Source organism: Mesocricetus auratus, unplaced genomic scaffold, assembly GCF_017639785.1.
Source record: "Mesocricetus auratus isolate SY011 unplaced genomic scaffold, BCM_Maur_2.0 Super-Scaffold_100014, whole genome shotgun sequence".
Classification (NCBI taxonomy): domain Eukaryota; kingdom Metazoa; phylum Chordata; class Mammalia; order Rodentia; family Cricetidae; genus Mesocricetus; species Mesocricetus auratus.
The window spans coordinates 49,069,077-49,093,503 of record NW_024429197.1 but is presented as its reverse complement, the minus strand read 5'-3'; the positions used below and the strand labels follow the sequence as shown (position 1 = coordinate 49,093,503).

Genomic DNA, 24,427 nt, shown 5'->3' with positions numbered 1-24,427 from the left:
TCACTTATATTACTGATTTTATAATTGAATATATTTCTTTCAGCTTGGAATATTTTGCTATTGATTTCCTCACCACTTTTAGGGAGAGGAGGAGGGAATTTTGCCAATAGAAGTCTCATTTTCTACCTTGTTTTTAGTAGTAATTTTGTAGACAAGGGATTTTTTTTGGTCCTTGACATTTTCTGACAAGGCTGAATTTGAGAAGATGACAAGAGACCCAGTGTAAGTCTTCCTCTTCAGTCCTCAGCAGAATGTTGCCTTCTGTCTTATGAAACGTGTCCTAGGGAGTCAAGGCAGGGAAAGGAAATCTTGTGTTAATTACTAATAGATTATTCAAAGTTTATTGATTATTAATTAATATTATTCTTTATTCTTCATTTTTGAGTCACTGAGATTAGTGCAGCTCTGTAGACTCTGAATGGTTCCTGTTTGTCTGGGAGTAAATTGAGAGGATTGCATTGACATGCTCATCATTGCTTTATTACTTAGAATTCTTCCTATTTCCCTCTGTTATTGCTTCTTCTTTCAGGCTAACTTATCTGTGGAATGTCTCTTAAAAACCAAAACCTGCTTCTTCTAGCAAACACAAACCATTCACTTTTGAATATTGCAGTTAGAAAGCAGGTTTATACACACAGACCAGGTGGAGCATCTAGTTTTGTTCTCATCTTCAGAGATTGATATCTACCTTGGGAATTTCTTGCTGTTCCTACTACTACATCTTAATGGTCTCAAAGGCAAGAGTCAGTTTCTTCCTGCTAGTGATGTTACATGAAGTGCTCATCAAACCTGGAGTTAGTTTACAGATTTAACATTAAGGCTAGCTAGGACTATAATTCAGTCGTATGTATCATGGCTTTACTATCCAGTCCTAAAAGCAATCAATCAATCAATCAACCAATCAATCAAACAAACAAAAGGATAAAATTCAGGCTCTGTGTAGTCTTTGGGTAGTTTTCTGAGTAGAATTTTTTTTGTTCAACTACCTGCAAATGTACAGACATAATTTGATTTCTAGGTTGAGCAGAATAGTTGCAAAAGACCTTCACAGTACAGGTTTCGAATGGAAATCTCAATACATTATTGTATTGTTTGATACTAGCGAATTCTACTAGTTTATCTTTATGAAAGTGGAATTATACATTATGATGTGGTAAAAAGGTTCTGGATTTTAAATGACAGGCATTGGAGTACATGGTAACACGATGCAATGATATTTCTAATTTACTACAGGGCTCTTGAGGAAATACAGCATATGCTCATCTTACTGACTCAAGAGAATGGATGATCATCACTATCATCAGGACTTTGAGTAGTATTTTTCCTACATTCATGATTGCTTTAACATAGTAAATATGCTTAAGGTTATATAATTGGGTGATTTGCAAGAGGTTACAAAAAAGACATGGATTTTTATGCCACTCAGAATGACCAAGATTAAAAGAAAATAACAACTCATTCTGGCAAAGATGTGGGGAGAGGGAAACATTTACTCATTCCTAGGGAGAGTGCAAAGTCATATAGCCACTGCAGAAATCAGCATGGTAATTCCTCAGGAAGCTGGAAAGCGATCTATATGGAGATCCAGTTAAACCATTCTTGTACATATACACAAAGGATTCTACACTCTACTACTGAGACATTTGCTCATCCATGCTAATTACTGCTCTATTATTTATTTATTGCAGTTACTCCAAAACTTATTTTGGAAAATATTATATTTGGAAAACGGGAAGCCTCCCAGGGCATTCCTTTACCTTAGAATATATGTAAACACAAGGATATTTTGAGGTTTTTTTTCCTGATCAAAAGTTATAATCTGTACAAATAGAAACATAAAATTGCCTTAAATACATTAGTTAAGGACTCTGGGACTTTACAAAACTCCTACAGGGTATTAGTTGGGAAGTACAGGATAGAGGCTACAATTCTAACCCACCAAAGCAAAGTTTAAGTCACCTTTGCATCTGTTCACACTTGTTGGCTCTTGTACATTTCTCTTCCAATCACTGACCTTCTTTGCTTCAAGCCCTGTTTCCCTGATTGCAAGAGGCAAAGCAGCCTGAGTCCCAGAGTGTGACATATCTAAACCCAGAAGCCAAACAATGTCCATATTTCTCCCTTAAATCCTCTTCCATCCCTTTTCTTTTTGATTTTATAATGGTAAATCTTCAGAAAGAGAGAGCCAAGGGCCTGATATACTTACTGGTGCACCTCATTCTTTTAGGTGGCTCAGCTCCCAGTGATTATGACGTGTTTTCAGTGGCTACAATATAAGCAATACTGGCAAGATAGGAGGGGATGGCCTTGGGGAAAATGGGTTGGGGTGACCAATGGAGTGCAGTCCTTCTTGAGTGTTCTTTAGTCTTTGAAATTTGATAAGTGCTTAAGTTCAACATTGTTCATCATTTGTTTACGAGAGCAGAAAATCCAAAACTGTGGCGAGGGTAAGGGGAGGGAGAGAGAGAAAAAAACAGGAGGACATGTTTTTAAAAAATGTTTTAAATATATTTTTTTAATTTTTATTTTTAAATTTAGATTAGAAACAAGGTTGCTTCACATATCAAGTCTGGGTCCCTCTGCCTTTCCCTCCCCTACTCCCGCGCACTCCCACCAATCCCCCCCAATACCCCTCATTTCCCCAGGGAGGGTGAGGCTCTCCATGGGGGTGTCTATAGTCTGTCATTTCATCCAGGACAGGGCCTAGACCCTCCCCCAAGAGTCCAGGGTGAGAGTGCATCTCTCATTGTTGGATGGGCACCCAAAGTCCATTTGTATACCCGGGATCAATACTGATCTACTACCCAAGGCTCAATAGGTTACCTAGGCCTCCTCATTGATACCCATGTTCAGGGGGTCTTGATCAGTCCCATGCTGGAATCCCAGCCATCAGTCTGGGATTCAAGAACTAACCCTTGTCAGGTCTAGGGGTTAAACCAGCCCAGTCTTAACCCCTTTGCTCATCAGTCCTCCCTCTCTGTCACTGGGTTTCTTGAGTTCAGTTCAGTGTTTAGCTGTGGGAGTCTGCCTCTGCTTCCATCAGCCATTGAATGAAGGTTCTGTTTTCCAGACTCTCTGGCAGTGGGATTGTAGGCTGGCACTCCCCAGATCTATGTCTAAAATCAGGAGGAAGTATTTTAACTGACAGCAATAATTGCCAATGGGAAAGGAAGTGTAATGAGACGGGAGATGGAGGCAAAGAAAGACTCCTGGACAGTCGGCCCAGTGTTACACATTAGTCCAATAAAACCAGCCAGGAAAGACGAGGGAAGTAGTTCAGGATTAGAGAACCTGGCTAGCATACAAGAAGCCCTATGTTCAATCACCGCCACCACCACCACCACCACACACACACACACACACACACACACACAGAGAGAGAGAGAGAGAGAGAGAGAGAGAGAGAGAGAGAGAGAGAGAGAGAGAGAGAGAGAGAGGGAGCTTTTGATCAGAAAAATAATCATTGCCCTACCCTGAGTGAAATGACAGACTCTAGATATCCCCTATGTGTAAGGAATTGGCAATAGGGTGGGAGGCTGGGGGGGTGCGGGGGGGTGCGGGAGGAGGGGAGGGAGAGGGAACTGGGATTGACATGTAAAACAAGCTATTTAAAATTAAAATAAAAAATTAAAAAATAATCATTGCACATTAAAACTAAAAATTCAAATAGTATATAGGAATGACACAAAGTCAAAGTTAAAATTTCTTTTAACTGCATTATCATCCAGAAATAGTTCTTATTTTCATGAATGCTGCCAGTTGTTTTGGAGTATATTTACATTTTCCCTCAGATTTAATTTATGATGTTACTTTAGACTTACTATTTTTCATTTGGCTTTTCTTGGCTACGGTTTTTATTTAAAAACATTATTTTTCATTTTACATACCAACCCCAGTCCCTTCTCCCCCACTTCTCCTGTCCCCTAGTTTCTTCCTTCCCATCCTCAATCTGCTCCTCAGAGGGGGTAAGGTCACTGGAGCTCTTTGGGGAGTCAGCAAAGCAAGGCATACCAAATTGAGGAAGGACCAAGCCCCTCCCCTCATATCATAGCTGAGTGGGGTATCCTTCCATGAAGAATGGGCTCCAAAAAGTCAGTTTATGCACCTGGGATAGGTCCTGGTGTCACTGCCAGTCCCCCCCCTCAACAGATCAAGTCACATAACTGTCACCCACATTCAAAGGGCCTAGTTTGGTCCTATGCAGGTTCCCCAGCTGTCAGTCCTAGTCCATGAGCTCCCACTAGCTTGGGTCAGCTGTCTCTGAGGATTTCTCCATCATGCTCTTGATCCTCATTGTTTCTATGATCCCTCCTCCCTCTCTTCAATCAAACTCCAGGAGCTCAGCCCATGCTTGGCTGTGGGTCACTGCATCTGCTTCCATCAGTTACTGGATGTGGGTTCTATGATGACAACTAGGGTAGTCACTAATCCAATTAAAGGGGAAGGCCCATTCAGACATACTTACCACGATTGCTAGGAGTTTTATCTGGGATCATTCTTGCAGATTCCTGAGAATTTCTCTAGCACCAGGTTTCTTCATAACCCCATAATGGCTCCCTCTATTAAGATATCTTTTTCATTGTCCTCCCCCTTTAACTCTCCCCCTACTTGATTGTTGAACAAACTATAAAAACGCAGAGACAGATATTGGGGTTCAAGCTGAAGATCAGAATAGCAAAGCAGCCAATCCACTAGAGAGCTCTTACCTCTAAGAAATCTCCAGTCTGCACTCTTCCTCACCAATCTCAGACTGATGCCTGAGACTGCACTGAGCTCCAGCTCTCTAGTGCTGGAATTAAAGGTATGAGCTCTATCTCTCTTTTAGACTGATTCACTCTCATGCAGCCCAGGGTGGCCTTGAACTCACAGAAATCCATCTGCCTCTGTCTCCTGAGTCCTGGGATTCTATGACTTGTGGTTAGCTTTGCATTCTGACCTCCAGGCAAGCTTTAGTAGATTATAAACAATATATCACCACAATTCCCCTTTAATGTCTAATACAAAAAGAAGGCTATAACTAATAAAACCATGTAAAATAACTATATACAATCTATACAGACAATAAGTACATCAACAATGTCTAGTCCATTTGCATTTGACAGATTTGGAGAAAATACTCCATTATCTATCTTATCTTGGTGAGTTCAAAAAATCTTCTACCTAATTTACTTTCTAATTTGAATTATTGAATTATCTTCTAATCTCTCCCAAACTTTTACACTTTATGCCTCTTTAGCGAGTCTCTTTTCTGAGTCTGGTAAACAAGGAGAACTATAATTATCTAGTTTTCAACTTCCTCAGGGACCCAATAAGGAAATAATACTAACTGAGTAAACAGAAAGTGGGAGCAAGTGACTACCAAAAAATGTGAGAAATGACAAAAACAGCTGGCTGCCTGGAAAGTCATCCAAGCTTCTTCTGCAACATTGTGGCATTCATCTTTGGCCTACAAGCCTAGAATATCAACAGACTTTTCTATGAAGCAGGTTTTTTGAAGAACTGTCCCATCTTGTCTTGATAATGGTTGACAGTCATGTAAAGAGAAGCTTTTTCTTTGAGAGAAGCCTTCCCGCCAGCCTGGTTCTAGAGCCGCATCAGTCCCAAATAAACACACAGGAGGCTATATTAATTATGAAGCTGTTGGCCTTGCTTGTTTCTTACTGGCTAGCTCTGACTTAAGTAATTACCCCATAGTTGTTAATCTAAGTATGTTTCTTACCGGGCTTCCTACCCAATGGCGTTACATGTTGACTCTCTTTGTGTTTCTCCTTCCCAGAATCCTCCTGGACTCCTAGTCCCTCCTATCTAGATTACTATTGGCTCAACAGTGCTTTATTGACAAAAGACTTCTCCAACACAGTCACTCTCAGTCACTCTCTTTCATGTCCTGCTTGTGCTGTTCTTCACCCCTTTCGCTTCTATAGTCCTTCCTCCCCCTCCTTTACAGGTTTCCCTGAGCTCCTCCTAATATTTGGCTATGTCTCTGTACTTGCTCCCATCAGTTGCTGAATGAAGCTTCTCTGATGATGACTGGACTAGGCACCAACCTATGAGTATAGCAGAATATGATTATGAATCATTTCACTGAATTTCTTTTTGCCAGTTGTGTTTGGTTCTCTTCTGGGTCTTTGGGATATCCAGCCTCTGGTTCCTTATCAGAATACATTGTATGAAAAGTATTTTTTTATTTAGATTAGAAATAAGCTTGCTTCACAAGTCAATCTGAGCTCCCTCTCCCTTCCCTCCTTACCCACCCCACCAGTCCCTCCAACCCCCCAGTCCCCACTCTACTCCCCAGGGAGGGTGAGGCCCTCCATGGGGGATCTCCAGAGTCTGTCATTTCATCCAGGGCAGGGGCTAGGCCCTCCCCTATGTGTCCAGGCTGACAGAGCATCTCTCAATGTGGAATGGGTTCCCAAAGTCCATTTTTATGTCAGGGATAAATACTGATCTAGTACCCAAAGCCCTATAGATTGGCTAGGCCTCCTCACTGACATCCAAATTTAGGGGGTCTGGATCAGTTCCATGCAAGCCTCTCAGCCATCAGTCTGGGGTCCAAGAGCTCCCTCTTATTCAGGTCAGCTGTCTCTGTGGGTTTCACCAGCCTGGTCTTGACCCCTTTGCTCATCACTCCTCTCTCTCTGCAACTGGGTTCCAGGAGTTCAGTTCAGTGTTTAGCTGTGGGTGTCTGCCTCTGCTTCCATCAGCCACTGGATGAAGATTCTAGGATGACATATAAGGTAGTCATCAAACTCATTATCAGGTAAGGGTATTTAAGGTAGCCTCTCCACTATTGCTTAGTTTGCCAATTGGTGTCATCCTTGTAGATCTCTGGAAATCTCACTAGTGTCAGATTTCTACTCAAACCTATAATGATTCCCTTTACTATGGTATCTCTCATCCTGCTCTCTATTCTTACCCTGACTCAACTATCTTGCTCCCTCATGTTCTCCTTTCTCTTCCTCTTCTCCCCCTCTCTTTTTCCCAGCTCCCTCTCCCCTCTCCCCATGTTTCCAATCTGCTCAGGAGATCCTTTCCCATTCTCCTTCTCTGGGGTACCATGCATATCTCTCTTAGGGTCCTCCCTGTTTCCCAGGTTCTCTGGCAGTGGGATTGTAGGCTGCCATTCCTCTGATCTATGTCTAAAATCCATATATGAGTGAGTATGTACCATTTTTATCTTTTTGTGACTGTGTTACCTCACTCAGGATGGTTTCTTCTAGTAACATTCATTTGACATCAAATTTCAAGGTTCCATTGTGTAAATGTACCACATTTTCTCTATCCATTTTTCAGTTGAAGGGCATCTAGGTTGCTTCCATGTTCTGGCTATTACAAATAAAGCTGCTATGAACATAGTAGAACGAATGTCCTCATTGTGTGAATGTGCATCTTTTGGGTATATGTCTAAGAGTGGAATTGCTGGATCTTATGGTAGATTGATTCCCATTTTCCTGAGGAATCGCCATACTGATTTACAAAGTGGCTGTAGAAGTTGGCACTCCCACCATCAGTGAAGGAGGGTTCCTCTTTCTCCACATCCCCTCCAGTATAAACAGTCACTATTGCTTTTTTAATTTTAGCCATTCTGACTGGAGTAAGATCGTATCTCTAAGTTGTTTTGATTTGCGTCTCTCTAATAACTAAGGATGTGGAACACTTTCTTAAGTGTCTCTCAGCCATTTTAGACTCCCCTATTGAGAATTCTCTATTTAGTCATGTACCCTACTTTTTACTTGGATCCTTTGTTGTTTTGGAGACTTGCTTCTTGATTTCTTCATAAATTTTGGAGATCAGCCCTCTGTCAGATGTGGGGTTAGTGAATAACTCTTCCCATTCTGTGGCCTGCCTTTTTGTCTTGTTGACTGTGTCTTTTGCCTTACAGAAGCTTCTCAGTTTCAGAAGGTCCTATTTATTAATTTGTCATTTCAGTGTCTGTGCTACTGGTGTTATGTTCAGGAAGTGTTCTCTTGTTCCAATTAATTCAAGGGTACCTCCTGCTTTCTTTTCTAAGAGGTTCAGTGTGGCTGCATTTATGTTGAGGTCTTTGATCCATTTGAACTTAAAATTTTTTGCATGGTGATAGACATGGATCTATCTGCAGTCTTCTACATGCCAGCATCCATTTATGCCAGCACCATTTGTTGAAGATGCTTTCTTTTTTCCATTGCATAGTTTTAGCTCCTTTGTCAAAAATAAGGTGTTCTTACATGTGTGGGTTTATCTCAGGTGTTCAATTCAATTCCATTGGTCTACCTGTCTATTTTTGTGCGAATACCAAGCTGTTTTCAGGACTATAGCTCTATAATAGAGCTTGAAGTCAGGGATGGTGATGCCTCCAGACGTTCCTTTGTTGAACTGGGTTGTTTTGGTCATCCTGGGTCTTTTGTGTCTCCATACAAAGTTGAGAATTGTCCTTTCAAGGTCTGTGAAGAATTGCGCTGGGTTTTTGATGGGGATTGTATTGAATCTGTAGATTGCTTTTAGCAAGATTGCCATTTTTACTATGTTGATCTGACATATCCAAGAACATGAGAGATCTTTCCATTTTCTGGTACCTTCTTTAATTTCTTTCTCTAAAGACTCAAAGTTCTTGAGATACAGGTTTTTCACTTGTTTTGCTAGCATTACCCCAAAGGATTTTATGTAGTTTGTGGCAATTACAAAGGGTGATGTTTCTCTGATTTCTTTCTGAGCCCTTTTATTTTTTGTATATAGTAGGGCTACTGGTGTTTTTTTTTGACTTTTTTAATTTTAATTTTAAATAGCTTGTTTTACATGTCAATCCCAGTTCCCTCTCCTTCCCCTCCTCCCAACCCCCACCCCCCCAGCCTCCCACCCTATTACCAATTCCTTCCACATAGGGGATATCTAGAGTCCATCATTTCACTCAGGGTAGTGTCCAGGCACTCCCATAAGAGTCCAGGCTGAGAGAGCATCCCTCTTTGTGTTATGGACACACGATGTCTGTTTGTATTCCAGGGATAAACACTGATCCACTGCTCAGGGCCCCATAGGTAGCCCAGGCCTCCTCACTGACTCTCACATTTGGGGGGTCTGGATCAGTCCCATGCTGGCCTCCCAGCTGACGGTCTGGGGTCCAAGAGCTCTCCCTTGTTCAGATCAGCTGTGTCTGCTGGTTTTGCCAGCCCATTCTTTGCCAATTTGAAGGGTTGAGCTTTCTTTTGTTGTTGTTCTTTGCTTTTTATGTTGACACTGTAACAGCTCCAGAACCAACTTGAATGAACTTTCAGGAATACTTTAAAAGACACAGAGGGGCGCTGTACTTCATAATCAGAAAGTCATTTGTCACACTCTGAAACACTGTTGCCAACTCCAGAACTGTGGGAGTTCTAATCGGTCTTACTAATAAAATCCTGAGTTGGATATAGTAGTAAATGCTGTAAGATCAGAGAGATAAGGAGCAAGCCACAGCCACACCTTACATCATCAACTTACCAACAAAAAGAGGGAGAGCTCCTATCTCCTCCTGCCTTATTTTTTTAAATTGTATGTATTTATTGGTTGAATAAGCTAATTATAAATGTATCACCCCACACAATTATTATTTTTACAGTGATAACAGTTAAGTTCCATTACCTGTGCTTTAATTTTATTTTTTTTTAGTTTTATTTTATTTTATTTTCCAGTTTAAATTTAGATAAAAAACAAGGTTGCTTCACAAGTCAGTTCCAGGTCCCTCTCCCTTTCCCTCCTCTCCTCCCGTGCCCTCCCCCGAGCCCCCCCCCGTTTCCCCTCATTCCCCCAGGGAGGGTGAGGCCCTCCATGGGGGTGTCCATAGTCTGTCATTTCATATAGGGCAGGGCCTAGACCCTTCCCCAAGAATTCAGGGTGAGAGTGCACCTCACATTGTTCTATGGGAGTCCAAAGACCGTGTGTATACTTGGGATGGGTACTGATCTGCTGCCCAAGGCTCAATAGATTACCTAGGCCTCCTCACTGACACCCAGATTCAGGGGGTCTTGATCAGTCCCATGCTGGATTCCCAGGCTGATGCCTGGGATTCAAGAGTTAACCTTTGTCTGGTCAGCTGTTTCTGGGGGTTTAACCAGCCCAGACTTAATCCCTTTGATCATCAGTCCTCCCTCTCTGTTACTGGCTTTCTTGAGTTCAGCTCAGTACTTAACCAAGGGAGTCTGCCTCTTCTTCGATTAGCCACTAAATGAAGTTTCTGTTTCCCAGACTCTCTGGCCATAGGATTGTAGGCTGGCACTCCCCAGATCTATGTCTAAAATCCATATATGAGAGAGTACATGCCATGTTTCTCTTTTTGTGACTGGGTTACCTCACTCAGGGTGGTTTCTTCTAGTGTCATCCATTTGCCTGCGAATCTCATGATTCCATTACTTTTTTCTGCTGAATAGTACTCCATTGTGTAGATGTACCACATTTTCTCTATCCACTCTTCGGTTGAGGGACATCTAGGTTGCTTCCAAGTTCTGCCTATTACAAATAAAGCTGCTATGAACATACAACAAAGATGTCTGTGCTACTGGTGTTTTTTAGTTGATCTTGTATCCTGCCACTTTGCTGACAGTGTTTATCAGCTGTAAGAGTTCCCTTGTAGAGCTTTTCGGGTCACATATGTAAACTTTCATATCATCTGCAAATAGTGAAAGTTTGACTTCTTGTTTTATAAATTGTATCCTTGATCTCCTTTTGTTGTCTTATTGCTCTAGCTAGAACTTCAAGTACAATATTGAAAAGGGGGGGCAACTTTGTCTTGTTCCTGATTTTAGAGGAATTGCATTGAATTTCTCTCCATTAAGTTTGATGTTGGCTGTTGGTTTACTGTATATAGCTTTTATTATGTTTAGGTATGTTCCTGTTATCCCTGATCTCTCTAAAACCTTTATCATGAAGGGATGTTGGATTTTGTCAAAGACTTTCTCACATCTAGTGAGATGATCACATGATTTTTGTTTCTCATCTTGTTGATATGGTGGATTACATTGATGGATTTTTGTTTCTTGAACCATTCCTGCATCCCTGGGATGAAACCTACTTGATCATGGTGAATGATTTTTTTGATGTGTTCCTGGATCCAATATGCTACTATTTTATTGAGTATTTTTGCATCAATGTTCATGAGGCAGACTGGACTGAAGTTCTCTTTCTTAGTTGTGTCTTTGTGTGGGTTAAGTATCAAGGTTATTCAAGCCTTGTAAAAAGAGTTTGGCAATGATCCTTCTGCTTGTATTGCATGGAATACTTGGGGAGAATTAGTATTAGCTGTTCTTTGAATTTTTGGTAGAATTCTGCACTGAGGCAGTCTGGTTCTGGTGTTTTTTTGACTGGGAGACTTTTGATGACTGCTTCTATTTCACTAGGGGTTATAAGTGAATTTAAATTGCTTGTCTGTTCTTGATTTAATTTTGGTAAGTAATATCTATCCAGATAATTGTCCATTTCCTTCAAATTTCAAATTTTGTGGAATACAAGTTTTTAAAGTATGATCTGATGATTCTCTGGATTTCCTCAGGTCCATTGTTTTGTCTTCCCTTTCATTTCTGATTTTGTTAATTTGAATGTTCACACTCTACCATTTGGTAAGTTTGGATAAAGATTTGTCTATTGTCTTGATTTTCTTGAAGAACCAACTCTTTGTTACAATGAGTCTTTGTATTGTTTTCCTAGTTTCTACTTTATTGATTTCGGTCCTCAGTTTGATTATTTCCTGGCATCTACTCCTCCAGGGTGAGTTTACTTCTTTTTGTTCTAGAGCTTTCAACTGTGCTGTTAATTCTCTAGTGTGACTATTCTCCAGTTTCTTCATGTGGGCACTTACTGCTATGAACTTTCCTCTTAGCTGTGCTTTCAGAGTTTCCCATAGTTTGGGTATTCATTCTTATTGAATTCTAGGAAGTCTTTAATTTCTCTTTTTATTTCTTCTTTGACCCAGGAATGGTACACTTCTGCATTATTCTATTTCCATGAGTTTGTAGGGTTTCTGCAGTTTGTGTGGTGTTGAATTCTAATTTTAAAGCATAGTGGTTTGATAAGATTAGGATGGCTACCCTGGTTTGTTTCTTGGGCCCATTTGATTGAAAAATCTTTTCCCAACCCATAACTCTGAGGTAACATCTGTCTTTGAAGTTTAGGTGTTTCTTGTATGCAACAGAATGATGAATTCTGTCCTCAAATCCATTCTGATAGCCTGTGCCATTTTATGGGCAAGTTAAGGCCATCAACATTGAGGGATATTAATGACCATTGATTGCTCATTCTTGTTTGTTTTGGAATTGTTGTTGTTGGTGGAATTGCATGTGAATTTCCAACCCCTTTTTCTTTTGCTGCTCGTAAAATGGGATTATCTATTGCCTACGTTTTTCTGTTTGTAGTTAACTTCCTTGGGTTGGAGTTTTCCTTTCAAACTTTCTGTAGGACTGGGTTATTGGATATGTATTGTTTGAATCTGGTTTTGTCATGGAATATCTTGTTTTCTCCATCTATAGTGACTGAAAGCTTTTTTGGGTATAGTAGTCTGGGCTGGCATCCGTGGTCTCTTAGTGTTGATATAATATCTATCTACCCAGGTCCTTCTAGCTTTCAGAGCTTCCATGGGAAAGTCAGGTATAATTCTGATAGGTGCCTTTATATGTTTCTTGACCTCTTTCCTTAGCTGCTCTTAATATTCTTTCTTTATTCTGTATGTTTGGGATCCTGATTATTATGTGGCGAAGGGGCTTTTCTTGTGGTCCACTCTATTTGGTGTTCTGTAAGCTTCTTGTACTTTCATCGGCATGTCTTTCTTTAGGTTGGGAACATTTTCTTCTATGATTTTGTTGAATATATTTTCTGCCCCTTTGAGGTGGGTTTCTTCACCTTCTTCTACACCTGTGATTCTTTGATTTGGTCTTCTCATGGTATCCCATATTTCCTGGATATTTTACGTTAGGGATTTGTTGGACTTAAGATTTTCTTTGGTCAATGAATCTATTTCTCCTAGTGTGTCTTCAACACCTGAGATTCTCTCTTCCATCTCTTGTATTCAATTGGTTATGGCTGCATCTGAAATACCTGACCATTTGCCCAGATTTTCTATTTTCAGAATTCCCTCACTGTGGTTTTTTTATTGTCTCTATTTCAGCTTTCAACCCTTGCTCTGTTTGAATTGTTTCTTGTCATTTTTGCTTTGTCTTTTTCCTCCATTTCTTACATTGTTTGTTTTGTTTTTTCTTCCATCTCTTTAAGGGATTTTCTCCTTTCCTCTTTTATGGTCTCTATCATTTTCATGAAGTTGTTTTTAAGGCCATACTCTTCTGCTTCATCTGTGTTGGGATGTTTGGGTCTTGACGGTATAGAGTCTCTAGACTCTGGCGGTGTCATGTTGGTTTTTCTGTTGATGAGTGTGTTTTTGTATTGTCTCCTTCCCACCCCTTCTTCTTGGTGGGTACAGGAACAGTGTTCCCTTCCAGTGGGTACAAGCAGGTCGAATATTCTTGTGAGTTCAATACTCCTCTTCCCATGTCTGGATGCGGGCCTACTACAGGGGCCTTGGCAATCTCAGCGTGGGCTGGGTCCTGTCATGATGCCATTTGCAGTGTGCAGTCCCCAGGCCTCAGCCAGTTGCATGCAGGGCACAGGAATGCAGATTGAAACAGACCCAGGCTTACCTAGTTCTCTGGTGGAGAAAGAGAGTAGGATGCTGGCAGTCTTTGGGTGGGTTGGATCCTGCCAGGATAGCAACCTGAAAAAATATTTTTAATAAAAAGAAAAAGTGCCTGGCTTAAAAAAATACATGTTTTAACATCTCAGAAAAGTATACTATCAAAGAAGAGTATAGAAACACTGACTTTTCATATGTAGGTCTGAGAGTATTGTGTCTCAGTGAGGGTGTACTACAGCCCCTGTACATGGTAACAGAGTTCACAAGACAGTTTTCAGTCTGCATCTCCTGGGAGGAAGCTTCCCCACAGCTTCAGACTTCTGTGTTCTCCTTACTGTCCTAGCATGAGTCCTAAGAAGCCCAAAAGAAACAAAAGTTGTTCCTGTGCCTACTGAGATTGTTTATTGGCTTCTGATCATTATATATATTAGTAGTTATGGGTTAATAATTAAGTCAGAGCTAGCTATTACAAAACCATAGTAAATGGCCAATTGATAAAGTGTCCCTTGTGTTATTTGGGGGCTAGAGCTACGACAGGACCCAGGCAGGAATCCCACAGCAGTGGAGACAGTTTGCTCACCCCAGAGTCAGTGCTATAGAACTGGAAGTCCTATACTTTGATCTACATACAATTTTCCCATCTTGTAAAAGCAAAAGTTAAGTCTCCTGGTCTGAACTCTAATGGGATCATGAGTGTTGCCTACACTGTTTACCCTAGGATATAGTCATTATTTACTTTCTTTTCAGTAAGCAGGTGACATATATTAACATGGTGAAGGCCTGAGGGATAAATGCATAAGGTAGAAATTTAAGGACTACTTTGTGTGATGAATCTCTCCTGGGTTCACATTATTGCTGGCCTACTCAGAACCTCTGGGTTCTTGTAGTTGAACATGTAGCTTTAAATGCGTGGGTTGAGTTAAATGAGGCGGTTAGAATGGGCCCTAATCTAGTCAGATTTGCTTTGCTATAAGAGGAAGAAGAAGGGAGGCAGACATTGTAGATTTGCAAAGAACAACAACAGTGTGAGGACACAGTGAGAAACTGCCGCCTGTCGACTAGGAAGAAAGACATTGGAGAACCAAGCCTGCAGATACTGTGATCTCAACTTTTAGCATCTAGAACGGTGTGGAAATGAATTTTTAAAGTTCTCCTTGTTTAAATCCATGGCCCTCTGTTATTATTCATCCTGAGTTGACTAATACAAATCATTTCCCCTGATTGCTAGTCAGATATTTCACAGGTGGCTTTGCTTTCTGTGTGACCAACTGAAAGTATGTTTGGAGCATAGCCAAACTGGGACCGGTCAGAAAACTGAATGAGCTACTCCACCAAGAAACCAATATTACTGAAGTGTTTGTCAGCATTTGTTTGAAAGAATGCTAATCACTTGAAAGGTAAAACAGAGAAGAGACAACATGGTTTTCATCGACTTCACTGTTTGGAAAAGTCCAGTGCTAACTTTGATGTGAACAAGCCACAACATGAAGAATAATGATCTTCCAGCTGAGCTCTCCTTCTCACGAAGGCAATTTGTCAAGTTGCTTCTATTTCTTGAGTATATCCCTTTTGGTGATCTTTATGATGTATCACCTTGGCTGAGATACAATCAATAGTTATTTAATATAACATTAATCTAAGCGTTGTTGCTACAGGGTGTTTCAATGTTGTGAATAGCATATACTATCCACTGACTTTAACTAAGAGAATTTATTTCAGATTCTATGGCTGGGCCTGATTTAAGTCACTGAAAGTCCTCCAGTTCTCTTCTGCACAGCAGCCTCAGCTCACACCTGAAAGTTAAAGTGATAGACTTGTCCCTCCAGGTTTAGATTTTGGCCATTCAGTTCCTACTGTTGTATTAGGCAATTCCTTTCAATAATTTCTTAGTAAGTATCCCATAGTGATTCTGATTTTCTGGATGGCCTTTGGATACTACAAGAATAGAACCACAAGGAAGTTTTATGAACTGTTTCTGGGGTTTTGAAAATATATCCTCTAATAAAGTATATGTACGTTTATGGTTCTGTTTTCAGCAGTGAAGAGGGTATTGGATGCTCACGGCATGGTGTGACCAAACAGATATGTAAAATCTTGCCATTCTTAGTTGAGTATGCAGAGAAGGGGAGTTTCTGAGTGACCATGTATTGTTGACTACCTTAGATTTTAGTTGCATTAATAAATGAAATCATGGAATTTGCTGGTACATGGATGGAAGTACAAAAATATCATAATAAGTGAAGTAGCCCAAACCCAGAAAGACAAATGTTGCATGCTATTTCTCATCTAATTTTCCTAGATCCAAACTGTTTGTGCGAGTACCTATATGGAATAACTTCAGAAACCAGAAAAGTAAAAAGGGACCATTGTAGGGATGTGGGAGAGCAATAGAAGGGAATGTCAGTGTACTAGTGATTTGAAAGGGGACATGGGAAAGTGGGAGATTCTACTTAGGGAGGAGAAAGCTAGATAAATACAGGAGGAGGGCTAAATAACAGGATATCTTAAAAAGCCATAAGGAATCGAACTGTTAACTATGAATTTAAAAATATCTATAATAAATGTAAGCCAGTATATAAATCTCTCTATAATTTTTTAAATGAAAATTTCTCATCTTGGCTGCCAATGGCCCCCAAAACCACAGATTATCTAACAAAATCCTTAATACCAGACATGAAAAGTCTTTTGACTTGTTGATAGGGAATAGACTATTCCTATTCCCCTTGGTTGCCCTCCAGAGGTGGAAGGTAAGTCCCTACTTCTAAACTGTGAACTTTGAAGAAAGGGAGAATTTGAGTTTCCAAACTGGGCCTCACATCTCACATACATGATGGAAAAGCATATGCTTTATATATATATATATATGTATATGTATATATATATATTGTTTTAAATCAGACCCTTATCTCTTGATGCTATAGAGTTGACATCTTTGAAAACAAAACTCACAATTTTACTCTGTATCTGAATTTGAACCCTAAATGAATTATAAACAGTTCAGGTTGTCTTCTGCTAAAGTTAGACCATTAGATGGAAATGAAAAGATCTTCAAGGTTAAGTCAGAGATGTATGTGGAGAGGATGATGAAGCTGGGAACTTCCAATTTTTAAATTCTGCTTCCTCCACAAGTATAGAAGACCTTTTGTCCCAGTTTGAGAAGACAGTCTCTCTTCTGCAAGAAGGGTCTGCAATGCCAAGTCCGTGCTCCTTGAGATGCCCTGTAGCACCCCACTTGACTTCTAATTTTTCTAAAGTGCTATAGGAAGTTGCTACCGATTTGGTTTAAGTCATTTAACACTGACTTGAGTTCTACTTCAGAGTTCTAACTGGGTTGTGCTGACCCATTAAAATGCCAGAGAGCTTGGTTCCTATCTCTGGAAGATACTGTTTTCTCATACTTTCAAAGCTCTTGAGACCACACACATTCATTGACTTATGGGCTCCCTCCTTATCAGCAAAGGCAGAAAGAGTAGACCAAGACTTCCTTCCTTTATTGGTTGTTTCTTTAAATAGTAAGGCAATATTTTAGGCATTGCAGGATACATGTCTTTTAAGGCAAATATTCTTACATTGATACTGAAGAATAAAAGCAACAATAAACATATTTAAGTGAATATATATGGCTATGTCCCAAAATTTTCAAAGTAGGCATGCACATGTATATATGTCTGTAAATAATATTCCTAAATAAAAACTGTCCAGTAATATAATGTCACTTTTATGCATGTCTTCATGTTTTCTTTTTGATGGCATTAATGACTTGTGACTGATAGTTTCATAGTCTTTGCAGATTTCCTCTTGGATGCCACCACTGCTGTTGTCTGAAGTTCAAATATTTACCTTTTAGCTTTGGTGAAGGTGTGATTTCTCAGTTAACATGTGCATACTGCGTGGTAGTTTTCTGTGTAGTAAGGGATACTGATATGGGATGTCCTTCTGTATGCTGCGAATATGTGTTCCTTTTATTGATTGATGAATAAAGCTGATTCAGCCAATGCCTAAGCAAAGCAAAACCAGGTGGGAAATCCAAGCAGAGATAAAGAGAGAATATGCAGAGTCGGGGAGACACCTTGTAGCCTCCAGGGAAGCAAGATGCCAGGGAATCACGGGTAAGCCACAGCTATGTGGTGATACACAGATAAGTAGAAATGGGTTAACTTATAAGAGAGAGCTAGCCAGTAATAAGTCTAAGCCAGTGACCAAACAATTACAAATATGTATGAAGTCTCTGAGTGGTTACCTTATATAAGTGACTTATAAGCAGCTGTAGGCATCTGGTGATCAGAGAAAAACTGGTTCAGGGGGACTGGATGGAACACATAAAAACTTTCAATTGCCATCCCTTCTAACTTTTAGTAAATGCATAGACCATGTATCTTGATTCTTTCAGTAAAAAACAGTAACTTCTTCCCTAAGAACCAACCTGGTAATTTGATTTACCTTAGATTGTAGGAAAAACTGATGTCAGAAAACTTCCTGGGAGGATAGCCAAAACAACCCTGTTCAACAAGGCAACGTCCGGAGGCATCACTATCCCTGACCTCAAGCTCTATTATAGAGCTATAGTCCTGAAAACAGCTTGGTATTGGCACAAAAATAGACAGGCAGACCAATGGAATCGAATTGAAAATCCAGGTATTAACCCACACACGTACGAACATCTGATCTTTGACAAAGAAGCTAAAAATATACAATGGAATAAAGAAAGCATCTTCAACAAATGGTGCTGGCATAATTGGAGACTGGCATGTAGAAGAATGCGGATCGATCCATGTTTATCGCCATGCACAAAACTTAAGTCCAAATGGATCAAAGACCTCAACATAAATCCAGCCACACTGAACCTCTTAGAAGAGAAAGTGGGTGGTACCCTTGAACGAATTGGTACAGGAGACAGCTTCCTGAACATAACACCAGTAGCACAGACAGTGAGATCAACAATTAATAAATGGGACCTACTGAAACTGAGAAGCTTCTGTAAGGCAAAGGACACAGTCAGCAAGACAAAAAGGCAGCCCACAGAATGGAAAAAATATTCACTAATCCCACATCTGACAGAGGGTTGATCTCCAAAATTTACAAAGAACTCAAGAAGCAAGTCTCCAAAACAGCAAAGGACCCAATTAAGAAGTGGGCTGCAGAACTAAATAGATAGTTTTCAATAGAGGAGTCTAAAATGGCTGAGAGGCACTTGAGAAAGTGCTCAACATCCTTAGCCATCCGGGAAATGCAAATCAAAGCAACTCTGAGATACCATCTCACTCCTGTCAGAATGGCTAAAATAAAAAACACCAATGACAATTTATGCTGGAGAGGATGTGGTGAAAGGGGGACACTCCTCCATTGCTGGTGGGAGTGCCAACTGGTTCAGCCACTTTGGAAAGCAGTATGGAGATTCCTCAGAAAAATGGGAATAAACCTACTACAAGACCCAGCAACTCCACTCTTAGGCATATATCCAAAAGATGCCCATTCATATAACAAAGATGTCTGTTCCACTATGTTCATAGCAGCTTTATTTGTAATAGCCAGAACTTGGAAGCAACCTAGATGTCCCTCACCCGAAGAGTGGATAGAGAAAATGTGGTACATCTACACAATGGAGTACTATTCAGCAGAAAAAAATAATGGAATCATGAGATTCGCAGGCAAATGGATGACACTAGAAGAAACCATCCTGAGTGAGGTAACCCAGTCACAAAAAGAGAAACATGGCATGTACTCTCTCATATATGGATTTTAGACATAGATCTGGGGAGTTCCAGCCTACAATCCTATGGCCAGAGAGTCTGGGAAACAGAAACTTCATTTAGTGGCTGGTTAAGTAGTGAGCTGAACTCAAGAAAGCCAGTATCAGAGAGGGAGGACTGATGATCAAAGGGATTAAGACTGGGCTGGTTTAACCCCCAGAAACAGCTGACCAGACAAAGGTTAACTCTTGAATCCCAGGCATCAGCCTGGGAATCCAGCATGGGACTGATCAAGACCCCCTGAATCTGGGTGTCAGTGAGGAGGCCTAGGTAATCTATTGAGCCTTGGACAGCAGATCAGTACCCATCCCAAGTATACACACGGACTCTGGACTCCCATAGAACAATGTGAGGTGCACTCTCACCCTGAACTCTTGGGGAAGGGTCTAGGCCCTGCCCTATATGAAATGACAGACTATGGACACCCCCATGGAGGGCCTCACCCTGGGGGAATGAGGGGATAACGGGGGGGATGGGGGGGAGGGCACGGGAGGAGGGGAGGGAAAGGGAGAGGGACCTCGAACTGACTTGTGAAGCAACCTTGTTTCTTATCTAAATTTAAAATGGAAAATAAAAAAAATAATAATAAAAAAAAAGAAAACTTCCTGGGAAAAATAATTAAAGAACCTCCAGTCTGGAATAAGTTTACTTTTGACAATTTTATCCCCGAGATTATCTGGCTTCAAAAATAGTTTGTAAACTTTAATGTGCTATGCCAGTGCTAAATTAAAATAGTCCCAATCTAGTTGGATATGGAAGGATACACTTTTTCCCCTGTTGTTACTTGAAATTCTTTTTTGTTTTTTCTCTAAAACTAAGATAAAAGACCACATTGGTAAATCGTAGACAAATGGCAAGAAAGAATTTTTAAGTTAAATTTATTTCTATTATTTGTAGATTTTCCTAAAGAAGTTCTGTAAAAAAAAATTCTTACTTCTAAAGTTTCCTGTTTTATATCCATCTCTAGAATACAAGATTTGAGGTCTTTGTTTTTCTTTTTGCTGTTTATTTTTTGTGAAACACTTTTAATTTCTACAAATAAAGCTATGTGCTACAAAATATGTGAATCTTGCAGTCTATTGGTTTTAATCGTTAAGATTTTCTTCCCCCCTTTATACCTAGTGAAACTCACAGTCAAGGTCGGTGCTAATTAGTTTCAGTTCTAACAGGGTAACGTGGGACCATCAGAGTATCAAGTCTCTGCTGTACAACCTGACATCTCATTAACAGTTATTTTATAACATATGGTGTTAGGGTGATCTGAGTTAATGTCTGTGCCAGCAAGGTGGCAGAGGTGGGTATACAGAGTCAAATTTTCCTGGCATTTGACACGCGACTTTAAGGAAAATATTAGTTATAATTTCTGAGCACAGTCAGTGATCATGAGAGAAATAAGATCTTTAGGCATAGACATTTATATGAATTACTTGTGTAATTGATCCTGAAACTCAAGTTCAACTATGCCTCATGCAGCACAATAGAGAACAATGTGATTTGATGGATAGCAGACATGGTTTGAGGACTATTCATTACAAAGGTAACTGTAGTTTACCTTTGTTGTCATTGCATGCAGTCATACATTAGTATTTTTCCATAGTCTCTTCGAAAACTCAAACTCCTTATTACTTAGAGTTGGATACTTTGGCAGTTTGTTGTTTGCAAATATAAAGTCATGCACTAAACAGATGGTAAGTTTATTTAATTTGAGATAGGTCTTATTTTATAGAAAAAGAAAGATAGTAAAGCATCGTCATGCTCCTGATTTCAGAGTAGGCCTGCATCAGTTAAAATTATGCTAGCTAAAAATCTAAATGTTGAAGTGCTTTTATTTATTCCTATATGATTTCCCCAGTAAGTGCTTCCCTGAACTCTAGTGCCAGAGGTGACCTGATGCTAAAATTATAAAATGGAGAGTTCTAAGGGCCCAGGGGTCATTTAACTGAACATCTTAACTCTACAGAGGTGAAAACTCAGTCTCAGTGCTGAAAATTGCAAGTTCGGATGGATGGATACAATTCTAATTTTCCCCGATGATAAAATTTAATTGTGCCTCTCCTGTACATATATATATATATATATATATATATATATATATATATATATATATATATGCATAGCGAGGCCCCATATTTCTCTCTGCATGCATAGCAAGAAGCCTCTCATTTTCCCTGTGTATACTAACATTCCTTTCACCTCCTTCTGGCCTTTCCCTCCCCTTTAAACGGTTTTTTAGAGACAAGGTCTCCCTTTGGAGCCCCTGCTGACTCTGAACTCACCATGAAGCCCACACTGGTCCTTAAGTGGTGGCACTTGCCCTGTCTCTGCCTCTCGACGGTGGGGACTGTGGGCACCAGCCCTCACACCTGGGTGCGGGTCACTCTGGTAAAAGACCGTTAGCTGGTTTCTGACTTTCTTAGCTCACAATTCTTTACTTTCCAGCTTTGTGGGACCACTTAACTTTTCTCTCTCAGATCAGCACGATCCTGTTTTAAAGACACACGGTGAGCTATGAAAATGCAACCATTTATTTTCTGATCTTCCAGCCCCCAGGCAGGTCTTTTTCTTTATCAAAGATTTAGCCTTTTTTTTTTTCTTTTTCCATTTGAGACTGCAGTTTCCTCCAGACTAGTGCTTTGAACACTTGGTTCTCAGCTTGCGGCTCTACTTTAAGGCTGCGGAGCCTTTAGGAGGTGGAGGGAGGCTGGGAAAGGTGGGACTTCGAAGGTCATACTCACCCCTGGTCCTGACTTGCCCTTTTTGCTTTCCACCGCAGGCACAAGCTTCACTGACTTTCTGCTGCCCCATGTGGAGTTACTCTGCCGTGCCAGATGGACTGGAATTCCTCCAAAACTGTGAATGAAAAGAAACCTTCTGTTTCTTATATTGTTTTTGTCAGAGATTTGGTTACAGAGATGCAAAAGTAATCAATAAGGAAAATGGGTACCGAAGAAATCAGGCCCACTATTCTGCAGCCATGGGAAAAAAATCACCCCTTATGGTCCTAGGGCCACGCATGGGTGGAGCTACTCCTGGCATTTCCAATGAGATAGGATAGACTGGAGCTCATTAAAGCTGTGAGACAGAGTAAACCTTTTCATTCAATTATGCCGTCAGGTATTGGTCACAGTTGTGTAAATATAAGCAATGTACTACTGTCTAGATATTTTCTATGTACTGTTTTCCTACAAGAATGTAAGCTTTTTGATGGCAGGTAGGGTGACTTGATCCTATATTCCTGGATATTAGCAAAATGGCCTGGTATCTAGAAGGTCTTTGAAATAATGGATGGATGAATTAGTAATGGGGCCAACACTTGGGACAGAGTGGTTAGTTGATCTTATATCAATGTGGAGTGAAGAGTGGTATACTGTGGTTGTCAGGATCCATGGGAAAGCATCTCAAAAGTTAGACTCAAAAACTGCAAGCCCTAAGGATATTGATATTTTCAATGGATTAATGTTGGAGATGTAAATAGTTAGTAACTCAGAGTTTCATCCTTCTCTTACATGTATCAGAGGCATCATCACTCTGGGAGAGAAAATTTGTGTGGAACTTTAATTTAGTAACTAGTGTTTAAAATGTTCATACATTCTATGTGATAATATTTAATCTCTAATACTTAAAAAGACTTTTTCAGTTGTGTGTATATGTGTTTGTGTACATGTGTATATACATGAGTGATGAAGCCCACAGAGATCAGAGTAATAGATTTCCCTAGTGATGGAGTTGTAGGTGGTTGTGAGTCACCTCATATGGATATTGGGAGTAAGAATAGTATGCACTCTCAACCATGGAGCTACCTCTTCAGTTCCAATACTGACTAAGTTAATATTTATATAAAAACATATGAGATGAAGGAATTTAATTTACTTTTTTCTACCCCATACTCAGTATTTACTAGTTTTGTGACAGTGGGCAATATTTCACACATTGATCAATAATTGTTTTGTTAAATGGGGATATGGTATTACTGTGAGAATTCTCATCCACTTGGAGATTGGAAGGTTGCTCAGTATGTAGAATACCTGCTGCACAAGTGTAAGATCCTGGGTGTGGACCCCAGAAACCATGTAAAACTCTGTATAAAGCCTGTTTGTAATCCCACTGCTTGGGCTGGCTCACTTAGAAAGTGTATTCTTTTTCATGTTATTTCTATGAGAGATTTGTATTTTCAAATGAAGTGGTGACATGAAAATCATCAAAGTAGAAAGACAACTTTCACTAAAATATTAAATGTGACCAGCACTTTTATGATTATTGAGAGAACCTACCTTTATTTCTTTGAGTTATGGCATATAAGCAACAGTACTCAAGAATCTTCAATCACGATTTATTGGTGCAGTTTCAAATGATGCACCATTTAATACACATGTTGGAAATTGTAGTTATCCTGCTTCATAACTTTGTGGTTTGCAATTCTCTTTCATGCACATTTAATCCTTTGATGCCAGCTGGTAATGAAATGTTTTCTAATTATTATGCATCATTGGCCAGGGCAAGCCTGAAGGCCAAAAGCAGTTAACAGGTATTAATTATAGCCATTTACTTTCCTCTGAACTTTAATTGACATTCCCACAGGTTAAAATCTTTAAGTCACAAACACATTTGATTCCTTCAGCTTCTCTTATATTGATTTATCTTTAAAGTACACCATTGTTCTGTTGCTATATTTTCATGACTCAATCTAGAGAGTGTTCTATTACAAACGAGTTAATAAAAAATCACTAAGACTTCCTTGTTTTCTAATGAATATAGAATAATTTGTTCTAGAAATAGAATAAATCAACTTCAAAAATTGTTACCAAATTGGAAAATAGTTCAGATGCACTATTTCAAGATAGTCTAATCACAAAAATATATGTAGTTGGCTAACATCATACTGTTTTAGAGACTATAAAATACATGGATTATTGTGAAATAAAAACTCCACAAGACCCAGCAATTCCACTCTTAGGCATATATCCAAATGAGGCAAATTCATACAACAAGGGCATCTGCTCCACTATGTTCATAGAAGCATTATTTGTAATATCCAGAACCTGGAAGC

At 39.8% G+C, this 24,427-nt stretch overlaps 1 long non-coding RNA gene across 1 annotated transcript; it reads right to left on the bottom strand.

The window, feature by feature from the left end:
* Positions 1-3: 3 nt before the first annotated feature.
* Positions 4-22,417, bottom strand: LOC121144093. The gene is made up of 4 exons (XR_005881420.1): positions 22,325-22,417; positions 22,116-22,230; positions 2,207-2,436; positions 4-280 (listed from the first exon to the last, which is right to left on the bottom strand). It is a non-coding gene; the product is annotated as an uncharacterized LOC121144093 (long non-coding RNA).
* Between the last annotated feature and the right edge of the window lie 2,010 nt (positions 22,418-24,427).